At 48.3% G+C, this 12,604-nt stretch overlaps 1 protein-coding gene and 1 non-coding gene across 8 annotated transcripts in view; both read left to right on the top strand.

Annotated features, from left to right (window-relative positions):
• The window catches only part of LOC119975096, a 207,652-nt gene that overhangs the window by 46,829 nt on the left and 148,219 nt on the right, over positions 1-12,604 (top strand). The window lies entirely within an intron of this gene.
• Positions 8,739-8,955, top strand: LOC119975349. Its single transcript, XR_005462753.1, has one exon. It is a non-coding gene; the product is annotated as a small nucleolar RNA U3 (small nucleolar RNA).

A 12,604-nucleotide genomic window follows, 5' to 3' on the forward strand; every position in this document is an offset into this window, starting at 1 on the left:
TGACGGTGAGGAAATAGATGTTGCGGTTGGTGGACGGGAGGGGCCCTTTGAAGTCCACGCTTAGTCGCTCAAAGGGCTCAGAAGCCTTTATCAGGCGGGCCTTGTCTGGTCAATAGAATTGCGGTTTGCATTCCGCACAGATCTGGCATGCCTTAGTCATGGCCTTGACCTTCCCTGTGGAGTAGGGTAGGTTGCGGGACTTGATGAAGTGGGCAAGCCGGGTGACCCCCGGGTGGCAGAGGTCATCGTGGATGGATCTCAGGCGGTCCAATTGCACGTTGGCGCACGTGCCGCGAGACAGGGCATCTGGGGACTCGTTGAGCTTCCCCGGGCGATATTTAATATCGTACGTATAGGTGGAGGGCTCTATTCTCGACCTCAGAATTTTGTTGTTCTTTATTTTGCCTCGTTGTGCGTTATCGAACATAAAGGCGACCGACCGTTGGTCGGTGACGAGGGTGAAACTCCTACCGGCTAGGTAGTGCCTCCAGTGTCGCACGGCCTCCACAATGGCTTGTGCCTCCTTCTCGACTGCAGAGTGCCGAATTTCCGAGGCGTTGAGGGTTCGGGAGAAGAACGCTACTGGTCTGCCCGCCTGGTTGAGGGTAGCAGCCAGGGCGACGTCTGATGCGTCGCTTTCTACTTGGAAGGGAATTGCTTCGTCCACCGCGTGCATGGCGGCCTTGATGATGCCGGCCTTGATACGGTCAAAAGCTGACTGGGCCTCATCCGTCAGGGGAAAAACCGTGGTCTTAATGAGTGGCCGGGCTTTGTCCGCATATCTGGGGACCCACTGGGCGTAATAGGAGAAAAGCCCCAAGCACCGTTTGAGTTCCTTGAGGCTACGGGGAAGGGGGAGTTCCTTAAGGGGACGCATGCGGTCAGGGTCCGGGCCTAGGACCCCGTTTTCCACGACGTAGCCGAGGATGGCTAGCCGGGTTGTGTGGAACACGCATTTCTCTTTGTGTACGTGAGGTCGAGGGCCTGGGCAGTCTGGAGGAACTTCCTCAGGTTTGCGTTGTGGTCCTGCTGGTCATGGCCGCAGATGGTGACGTTGTCCAAGTACGGGAAGGTAGCCCGTAAATGGTCCACCACTTGATCCATCGCCCTCTGGAAAACGGAGACTCCGTTTGTAACACCAATAGGGACCCTGAGGAAGTGAAACAACCGACCGGCTGCTTCAAAAGCCGTGTGGGGCGGTCCTCTGAGCGGATAGGGAGTTGATGATAACCCGATTTTACGTCAACCTTGGAGAATACCCGATACTGGGCGATGTGAGTGACCATTTCAGCTATGCGGGGAAGTGGGTAAGCATTGAGTTGTGTAAAGCGGTTTATGGTCTGGCTATAATCCACTACCATTCGTTGCTTTTCCCCGGACCGGACTACCAATACTTGAGCCCTCCAAGGGCTGTTGCTGGCCTCTCTGACCCCCTCTTTTAGTAGCCGCTGAACCTCTGACTTGATAAAAGTCATGTCTTGGGTACTGTACCGGCGACTCTTGGTGGCGAGTGAGGTTCGCGAAGAGGCGGGGTGGCGCAACTTTGAGTGCCGCCAGGCTGAATACCGTGAGTGGGGGCAGGTGTCCGCTGAACTTCAGTGTCAGGCTCCGGTGGCTGCACTGAAAGTCCAGACCGAGCAGCAGGGGGGGCGCAGAGTTGAGGAAAGATGTAAAGTTTAAAACGGGAGTACAGTAGTCCCCAGTTACACCGCACTCCGCAATACCGCGGTTCGCGATATACCGCGGGGGAGCTTATGGACCCCAACTGTCAGTTGTGTCAATTTCAGCGGCCGGCTCACTTTGATCCGGAGAGGGAAGCTGCTCTCTCACTGAAACAATCAGCCGGCCGCTGAAATTGACACTGCCGGCTGCTCTCTCCCTCCAATCCAACTTTTAAGTTTTAATGTTTCTGATTGGAGGGAGAGAGCAGCCGGCAGTGTCAATTTCAGCGGCCGCTCACTTTGATCCGGAGAAGGAAGCTGCTCTCTCACTGAAATAATCAGCCGCTGCTGAAATTGACACTGCCGGCTGCTCTCTCCCTCCAATCAGAAACATTAAAACTTAAAAGTTGGATTGGAGGGAGAGAGCAGCCGGCAGTGTCAATTTCAGCGGCCGGCTGATTATTTCAGTGAGAGAGCAGCTTCCCTCTCCGGCCGCTGAAATTGACACTGTTTAAATTAGATCCACGATGGGGGTTTTAAATTTATTTTAAAATCTATGCTAGCGCTTCCCATTGTGAGTCTACGGGGGTCTGACCTCTCCCCCCGCCCCCCGTAGTGGCGGTCTGGTGGCTGTCTTGGACCCCAACACCCGCGTTATAAAGGGGGACTACTGTATTTAGCGCCTTGAATTGCGAGGTCAGCGACACAATACCCCGTGATTTGAACCAAATGGGATCCTGAGGCGAGGGCGATAGTTTGGGAGGCGGGGTGGATGTGCATGGAGCAGCGCCTTACCGTGTCTGGATGGATAAGGCTCTCCGTGCTCCCGGAGTCGAATAGGCAGGGAGTGTCGTGGCCGTTGATTCGCACCCGCTGCATTGAGTTTCACAGGTATTTCGACCGCGATTGATCGAGTATGATCGCTCCTAGTTGCGGGCTGTCAGAGTTGAACTCACAAAATGGCCGCCCGGAGTCACAAGATGGCCGCCGCCGCCGGTCGAACGTGTCGGGTTTTGAAGATGGCTGCCGCCAAGATGGCCGCTCCCATGACTCGCACAAGGTCGATGACGCATCGAAAGTGGGCGTGCCCGGCCGCAGCGCGGCCGAGTTGTGGGGTCTGTGAGACCAGGAGCTTGATTTCTGGGTCTGGTGAGGGTTTTGTTTGTGGCCTTTGGGCCCAGCCTTTCGCGAAGTGCCCTTTCTTCCCGCAGTCGTTGCAGATCGCGGATCGGGCCGGGCAACGCTGACGTGGGTGCTGGCCTTGCCCACAGAAATAGCATGGGGAACTCCTGGAGTGAGTGGATCGCCGCGTGGCACAGGCCTGTAGCGTGGCCGAGTCTGGAGGGGATTGAGAGGGGTTCGCAAGGTCCGCGGATTACGTACGGAGGTTACGGTGGGCCATTTCGAGAGAAGAGGCGAGCGTTACCGTGCCCTGGAGATCCTTTGCCCCGTCTTCTAGGAGCCGCTGCCGGATGTACGAGGACTTGATACCAGACACAAGGGCGTCGCGAATATGTAAGTTCCTGTGGTCTTCTGCCGTCACTGCTTTGTGGTCACAGTTCCTCGCGAGCGCATTGAGTCTTTCCACGAACTCGTCCAGCGTTTCCCCGGAATGCTGGCTGCAGGCTGAGAGCAAATGTCTGGCGTGTACCTCGTTAGTAGGTTTTATGAAGCGTTTCTTCAATATTTCGACCGCCGCCTCATAGGTCGTAGCGGTTTCGATCACGGCGGAGAGTCGGTGGCCCACCCGGCCATGTAGTAAACGCAGCTTGCGAGTGCTGTCGACATCAGTCGTTGAGGAGTCCAGATAGTCCTCAAAACACCGGAGCCAATATTTTAAAATTTCCGGGGCTTCCGGCGACCTGGAGTCCAGGTTGCGCTTCTCCGGTTTTAGAGCGCTGTCCATCTTGATGTGTCTGTATATTAAATTGAGGCACTCTCAATTACGACGCGAGAGCGAGGTCGGTAATCAAAGGCTTTAATATACAGAGAACAGGACAGCATTCGAGAGAAGTGTGCTCGCCACATAGAGCCTTATCCTATATACTGTTTCCTGGGGGCGTAGCCAGAGGCGGAGTCCCCCAGGGTTCCAAGCCTCTTAAAGGGGCATGGTATTAAAGGTCAGGTACCGTTTACGGCAGTTATTAATACCGTTCATCACAATCTCTATCTCACTTACTGGGTTGTGACCACCTTCCTGAGGCTAACCACAACCCCCCAATTATTTAAACCCCAGGGAACCTTCTTTCTATGAACAAAATTCCATTAACCATATATGGGTAAACAATATATATGGTTGGAATGAATGATGTTTTCACTTTTACAACATCATAATTGCACCTTCTGAAGATGCAAAGTTTGCCTCTATGCTAAATAAGATTTTAAAAAATATTACTACAACAGATCCATAACCCCGACTTTTAATAACATTACAAACTATATAAAAATTTCCAACATTCATCACACACACGGAATATGTCTTTATCCTGCAATCTAGCATGTGTTTCTTTTTTTAAAAAATGTTTATTGGGATTTTTAACGTTTAGTAACAAGGTTTATACACAAGAGACAGAGCCATTGCCAGAAACACAAAAGAAGAAATCAAGCAATAGGTTGTCACTTTTCCTGTGACCCAGGCACAGGGACACTCGATGTTGCATCCCCCCATACTATTCCTCTCCACAATAAATAAAAGCAAATTACTGCGGATGCTGGAATCTGAAACCAAAAAAAAAATGCTGGAAAATCTCAGCAGGTCTGGCAGCATCTGTAGGGAGAGAAAAGAGCAAACATTTCGAATCCAGGTGACCCTTTGTCTATTCCTCTCCACTCTGTTGAATCCCTAAACACCATCTCCAATGGTTCAATCGCCAATGCGAAAAGCAATGGGGACAGTGGACAAGCCCTGCCTCGTTTCCCGATGCAGGCAAAAATACCCCAAATTTATAGTATTCGTGCGTACAGTCTCCGTGGGGGCCCTGTATAACAGCTTGATTCAAAAAACCCCGACACCAAACCAAACCGCCACAGTACTTCAAAAAGGTGCTCCCACATAACCGGTCAAATGCCTTCCCCGCATCCATAACTAATTTTACCTCCGTTACCTGATCTGTCGGGGGCGCCGCCACCAAATTCAACAACCACCTAATGTTTAACGGCAACTGTCGCCCCATCACGAACCTCGTTTGATTCTTTTTTATAAAATAAATTTAGAGTATCCAATTCATTTTTTCCATATAAGGGGCAATTTAGCGTAGCCAATCCACCTACTCTGCACATCTTTGGGTGTGAAGGCGAAACCCACGCAAACACAGTGAGAATGTGCAAACAGACAGTGACCCAGAGCCGGGATTGAACCTGGGACCTTGGCGCTGTGACTCGTTTGATTCTTGGCTATCACCCAGGCACACAGTCCTTGAAGTGCGTCGCATACACCTTAGCTAACAACCTTGTGTCCACATTGAAATGTGAAAAAAGCCGATATGACCCACACTCTTCTGGATCTTTGTCTTTCTTTAACGGGCAGCACGGTGGTGCAGTGGTTAGCAATGCTGCCTCACAGCACCAAGGACCCGGGTTCGATCCCGGCCCTGGGTCACTGTCCGTGTGGAGTTTGACAATTCTCTGCATGGGTCTCATCCCCACAACTCAAAAAGATGTAAACAGTAGATGAATTGGCCACACTAAATTGCCCTTAATTTTGGTTAAAAAAATGAATTGGGTGCTCTAAATTTAAAAAAAATCTTTATTTAAAATAAGCAAAATGAGGCAGCACGGCAGCACAGTGGTTAGCACTGTTGATTCACGGCGCCGAGGTCCCAGGTTCGATCCCGGCTCTGGATCACTGTCCGTGTGGAGTTTGCACATTCTCCCCGTGTTTGCGTGGGTTTCGCCCCCACAACCCAAAGATGTGCAGGGTAGGTGGATTGGCCACGCTAAACTGCCCCTTAATAAACCGTATGAGTAGGTTCTTCCCGGAGGTGGAGGACAGATGTGAACGGTGCCAAAGAGGCCCGGCCAACCACGCCCACATGTTCTGGTCTTGCCCCAGACTTGTGGAGTATTGGACAGCCTTCTTCGAGGCTATGTCCAAAGTGGTGGGGGTGAGGGTGGAGCCATGCCCGATAGTGGCGGTCTTCGGGGTTTCAGACCAGCCAGATCTATTCCTGGGGAGGAGGGCGGACGCCCTTGCCTTTGCCTCCCTGATCGCCCGCCGTAGAATCCTGTTTGGCTCACGGTCAGCAGCACCGCCCAGAGCTGCAGACTGGCTGGCCGACCTCTCGGAATCTCTCCAAATGGAGAAAATCAAATTCGCCATCCGAGGGTCGGACGACGGCTTCCACAGAACGTGGGAGCCATTCATGCAACTGTTCCGGGACCTGTTTGTGGCCAACGTACAAGAGGAAGAATAGTCGGGTGGCCAAGAATCAGGGGAAAATGGACGGGAATTGGGGGAAGGTAGCCCGGGGGGGGGGGGGGGGGGCTACGGGTTCGTTGCGGGGGTTTGATGGCTAGCTAAGGCCCAAAACCAAACTAAATAAATGCCAATAAACATGTGCCTCGGCCATATTGGGGAATGTAAAATATGTATGCCGGCTAAAGGGGGGAGGCCACAGTTATTATTACGAAGATGCTTACCTGTAAATATATATGTTAATTTTTGCGTGTTCTTTTTTTTTCTCTCTCTCTAACAATTTGTAATTTGTTCAATATAAAGCATGAAAACTGAATAAAAAACATTTATAAAAAAAAACTTCCCCTTAATTGGAAAAAATGAATTGGGTATTCTAAATTTATTTAAAAATAAGAACCTAGAGAACATACAACATCAGTTTGAGGCAGTTAGGGTCTGCCTATGGCGCGAAATGTGTGTATGTCACTTAAAAGAAGTGGTCTACCTGTGTTAGAGAATGGACCGGAATGGCTTGCACCCAGTGGACAACAAGGTACGAGCAATACGGCAGGCCGCTGTGCCAAAGGATCCAATGGAACTCCGGTCTTTCTTGGGCCTAACCAACTATTATGGCAAGTTCATTCCAAATTTGCCGACCGTGTGGGTGCCTCTGCATCTGTTACAAAGGAAGGGCCAAAGATAAATTTGTGACCCGCTTTCGAGGAGGTGAGGCAGGGTCCACTGAAATCTTGGCGAGGCACCTCAGATGGCACCAGGTCCGTCTTGAAAAACTAGCAAGGGTTCTTGGGTCATCGCATCGCGGATGCCGCAGACCAACCAGTCTCTGAGTGCCTCAGACAAGGTTGGGCCGAACTCACAGAACTTAGCGAGTTTTTATAAACGGGCCAAGAAGTCTTAGCAGCACGGTGGCGCAGTGGGTTAGCCCTGTTGCCTCACGGCGCCGAGGTCCCAGGTTCGATCCCGGCTCTGTCACTGTGTCCGTGTGGAGTTTGCACATTCTCCCTGTGTTTGCGTGGGTTTCACCCCCACAACCCAAATGTGTGCAAGGTAGGTGGATTAAACATGCTAAATTGCCCCTTAATTGGAAAAAAATGAATTGGTTACACTAAATTTATTTTAAAAAAAGAAGTCTTAACGGACTCTCCCTGGTTTTGGTTGACCGCATGAAAATGGAAAGGGTGGACTATCAGTGACTATTTAGGATCAAAATAGTTGTTTACCAAGAAAACCAACTCTGCAAACTAGCGCGTGTCAGGCGAATCCAGGAAAACTGAACTCTTGACGATGTGATAGGTGTCTGCCCGGCATACCTCGAGGAGGGTCACTATTTGTCTCTCGTCACCGACAATGTTATTGAGCCGAAAGAAGTAGCGCATTCACTCGATATGTTGGGTCCAGTCACCCACCTTGGTGTTGAACGCTTCTAATTTTCTGATTAGTGGCATGCCCGCAGTAGTCGAGGTGAGCCTGGACTGAAGGTAATGGCGTCTCCTGCAGTCCACTTTACTCTCGTCGCCAGTGTAAAGTTCCAGGCGAGTGACCACATGGAAGCAATAACTGTAAGGAAAGCTCAAGTTTATTTTACCTACTATAATACAACACCTACTCCCCTAAGGGTCTCCACCGCCCGGCCATCACTTGGGCCAGGATATTATGTCCCATGAGGCCCTTGGTTTAAGGGTGTAGCTCCATCCCCTCATCTAGGGAGATCATACTCAGCTGATCATACTCCAATGTTGCAGACCCTGTGGCCTCTGGTTGGATTATAACATCGATCTGTGTGGACAACTTAAATACCGTGGCACCATTTCTAATGACCATTTTGAAATGTTATTATTGTTTCTTTGACTGTACTAAAGCACCTCAGAGTGCAACTTGATGTGTGAAGAGAACCTGAGTATTATTGAATAATTTGTAATATTCTTTCAGATATTTTACAAAGAGTTTATTTTTGCAAAATTAAAGTAGTAATGTTTCTGAGAATGTATTGAAGCACCGCAGAGTGCAAAATGTTCTATGTAGAAAACATGAATATTATTGTGCCATTTTTAAATGTCTGTTATATTTTTGCAGATTCTCGACAAATAAAGTATAGTTTTGCAAAAAAAAAGTTACCGGGGTGGAAATAAGCTCTTACTGATGTTACAGGTCTGCGGTTGGAAACACATCTCAGCATCATATATGACACCAAGTTTGCAGTCTGATTCAACAGGAAGTTGATTGCTGTGTTTGTGATCAGTAAACGTTATCTCAGTGATTTGAGTTTGCAAAATGGAGACTTTGTTTTTTTTTAACTTCCTAGTCCTCGGGGTCCCTTCAAGAACACTTTCTGATAGTTATTTAAATGAATTGTTTAGGAACGATACAATATCACATTGACTGGTGAATATGAAAGTGATACTGACTGCATGTTGTGAGTGACACATATATTAACTTATGATTGGTGAATTGAATATATTATGTAAATCAAAGTCTACAATTCTAATGGTTCCAATGTTACTTTTGTAAAAATAATCTATTGATGTATAATGATTTTGGTGTATAATTGTAGATTAAATAATCAGCAAAACTATACATAAAGAAATTAATAAATTAGAGATGCAGTCCCTGACCGTAATGTGTATTTGTGGTATTGCCACTTGAGCTTCTGAGTGTAGTTCAGTAAGATTATACTCTTTGGGATCATTTCTATAGTTTTTTCCTAGAGAAATGTGTTTCTAGAGTGTTTGGTCTCACAAACCACGAGGAGGATTTATAGTGTTCTCTTCTGAGCAGGAAGCAGGCATTGAGTGTTGCTTTTAGCAGCTGCTCTCTGTCATTGATGAGTGTTCCTTCTCTCTCTTGTAGAGAGATGGAGGAAGAGAACACAGTCTGAGTGGTTTGTCTTTAAAGTTTGTAAAAGTAGAAAGTTGTTCTGGTGATACATTCAGCACTTGGCTGTGCTGGTGTGTGCATTAGCTAATATTATAAAAATGGCTGAGTGGATTGAGTTGTTATGGCCTTCTGTTTGCTTGATCGCCTGATTTTTTGTATTCTTTTGATTGTCCTGGTTCTCACCCGGAGTGATGAAACAAGTCAAGTGCAGGGGGACAGGATGCTGTACTCTGCCGTGGAATATTATATTTGATGCCATAACACCTGTTCCTCATAGAAACATCATCAACCGCAAATTACTAAGACAGCGGCCTGTACAGAATCCCTTTGGGAACAGGAGATAGAACATAGAACAGTACAGCACAGATGGTGGATTGTATCTAAAGATTTCCTTAGTGGACTGGCAAAGTAACTTAGAATCCACCCCCCCCCGTCGCCAGAGTTGTGGAACAATGTTTTTTTTTAGAAATTTAGAGTACCCAATTCATTTTTTCCAATTAAGGGGCAATTTAGCGTGGCCAATCCACCTACCATGCACATCTTTAGGTTGTGGGGGCAAAAACCACGCAAACACGGGGAGAATGTGCAAACTCCACACGGACAGTGACCCAGATCCGGGATCGAACCTGAGACCCCGGCGCCGTGAAGCAGCAGTGCTATCCACTGTGCCATCATGCTGCCCCGGAACAATGTTGACATGGCTTGGCTTCGTTGGAGGACCCTTTCTACCAGATCCTTCATGCATGCTCGCTACTGGAATATGCGTTTGCAAAGAAAGCCTGGAGGGAAACACGTATTTATTGCTAAAGTTCATATCATGTGGGTCGGATCTCGAACATAAGAACTAGGAGCAGGAGCAGGCCATCTGGCCCCTCGAGCCTGCTCCGCCATTCAATGAGATCATGGCTGATCTTTTGTGGACTCAGCTCCACTTTCCGGCCCGAACACCATAACCCTTAATCCCTTTATTCTTCAAAAAACTATCTATCTTTATCTTAAAAACATTCAATGAAGGAGCCTCTACTGCTTCACTGGGCAAGGTATTCCATAGATTCACAACCCTTTGGGTGAAGAAGTTCCTCCTAAACTCAGTCCTGTTGCTCGTTCTGGGTGAGTGTGCTTTACACTCAATTTGGCTCTGTTTTATTCCTTAGCTCTCGAGTCGCCAGGTATCGTTCAGATACCGCCACAAGATTCAAGTTCAAGTTCAGACCAATAACTCAATACACCAGTTAGTAAATTCAAACAAGACACGTTTATTATAATGCAGTTATCTACTACTTATGCATATGAAACTAAAAGACTAGGCTATTCCTACCACTAACAGGCCAATACTTATCTGGAATAAGGGAACTGCCGGATCAGGGAACAATGGCCTCTTGCTTTGTCCTGGATCCGCAGGCTTCCAGTTGGTGTGGACTAAAGGGGTCAGGAGTGTCTACTCTCGTAGCGTGCGTTGTATGACATGTACTTGATGGCGGCTGCTGACCAGGCCTCTCCTTCTCAAGGTTCTTCTGCTGCAAAGGTGTTCTGCTGGGGAGGGCCGGCTGGTCAAGAAGAGCGCGGGGAGGCTGGTCAAGGAGAACGAATCAGTCCTGGGACCTGACTTTTATAGGTCCCAGGGGCTTCGCTTCCTTCTGGGCGGACCCTCTATAAACCTGCAATCGATTGGGTCTCTTCCCAATCGATTGATTTGAATTTCCCCAATAACGGGGCTGTCCCTCGATCACCGGGCGGTTCCTTACACCTATTGGTGTCCTTTGTCTCAGACTCCACTGGCGCCGGAATGTCTGACCTTCCATAGAATGTAGCGATTGCAGTTAACTGTTGTGTCCATTGTGTCTGGGAATCACCGTGAATCGCTTCATTAATATACGCAGCTCGTTAGTTACAATTCTGTCTGGTTTCTGTAGCAGCTAGAATACAGGGGATTCTGCAGACTGCTTGTTTCTTTGCCAATGTCCATTTTTCCCTGTAATCTTTGCGTTCTTCCATTTTGTGTGAGGAAGTGGCCAACCCAGGTGGCTACAGTCCTAAATCTACTTCCCCTTATTTTGAGGCTATGCCCCCTAGTTCTGCTTGGAAACAACCTGCCCGCATCTATCCTATCGATTCCCTTCATAATTTTATATGTTTCTATAAGATCCCCCTCATCCTTCTAAATTCCAACAAGTACAGTCCCAGTCTACTCAACCTCTCCTCGTAATCCTACCCCTTCAGCTCTGGGATTAACCTAGTGAATCTCAACGACGAGTCAGAATACAGGATGGAGATAGAGAACCTAATGGAGTGGTGGAACAACAACAATCTGTCCCTCAAAGGGCTGCATGTGGCGCAGTAGTTAGCACTGGTCTGCGGCGCTGAGGACCTGGGTTCGAATCCCGGCTCTAGGTCACTGTCCGTGTGGAGTTTGCACATTCTCCCCATGTCTGTGTGGGTTTCACCTCCACAATCCAAAGATTTTTTAAAAAATGTATTTTATTACAAACACATATCAAAACAGGTTACAGCGAACAAACACCCTGGAAAATATGCTTCTCTACAATCAACTATACAGTCTGGACAGAGGTTACCTCTTTTCACCCCCCCCCCCCCCCCCCCCCCCCAACGATGAACAGCCCCTTAAACATGTCACAAACATCCCCCACCTTTCCTCAAACCCCCCTGAAGAGCCTCTTAACTCATACTTTCTCTTCTCTAATCGCAGGAAGTCGTACAGGTCCCCCAACGAAGCCGCTGCCCCTGGTGATGCCACCCCAGCAAAATTTGCCGCCGTGCAATCAGTGAGGCAAAGGCCAAGACATCGGCCTTCCTCCTCTCCATGAGCTCCGGCTTCTCTGAGACCCCAAATATGCATCCAAAGGGTCCAGGTCCACCTCCTCCTCCACTATCCTGGCTAAGACTGCAAACACTCCCGCCCAGAACCCCACAACCCAAAGATGTGCAGGTTAGGTGGATTGGCCACGCTAAATTGCCCCTTAATTGGAGAAAAAAGAATTGGGTATTCTAACTTTAAAAAAACATCTATCCCTCAATGCCAGCAAAACTAAAGAGCTGGTCATTGACTTCAGGAAGCAAAATACTGTACACACCCCTGTCTGCATCAACGGGGCCAAGGTGGAGATGGTTGACAGCTTCAAATTCCTAAAAATCTGTCCTGGTCCACCCACGTCGCGCTACGACCAAGAAATCATAACTGCGCCTGTACTTCCTTAGGAAACTAAGGAAATTCGGCATGTCCACACTGACTCTTACCACCTTTTACAGATGCACCAAAGAAAGCATCCTATCTGGCTGCATCACAGACTGGTATTGCAATTGCTAGACCCAAGACCACAAGAAACTTCAGAGAATCGTGAACACTGACCAGTCCATCACATGAACCTGCTTCCCATCCATTGACTCTATCTACACCTCCCCTTTCACTGCCTTATTCTCACATCCTGCTTGAAGGACTTGATACAACACATGAATAAGACAGGGGAGAGAGAACAACCCTGCCTGACTCCGATTTGGTCGGAAAACATCCAATTCCCACCGATTGATTAAAAAAGCGCTACCGGTGTTTATGTAGCGCAGTTAGATCCAATTGTAGATTACTTCCCCAAAGCCGATTTTGAAGAACACATCCATCTAGAGATGTATGATATTCTGT

The sequence above is a fragment of the Scyliorhinus canicula genome, chromosome 12, assembly GCF_902713615.1.
Source record: "Scyliorhinus canicula chromosome 12, sScyCan1.1, whole genome shotgun sequence".
Lineage (NCBI taxonomy): Eukaryota > Metazoa > Chordata > Chondrichthyes > Carcharhiniformes > Scyliorhinidae > Scyliorhinus > Scyliorhinus canicula.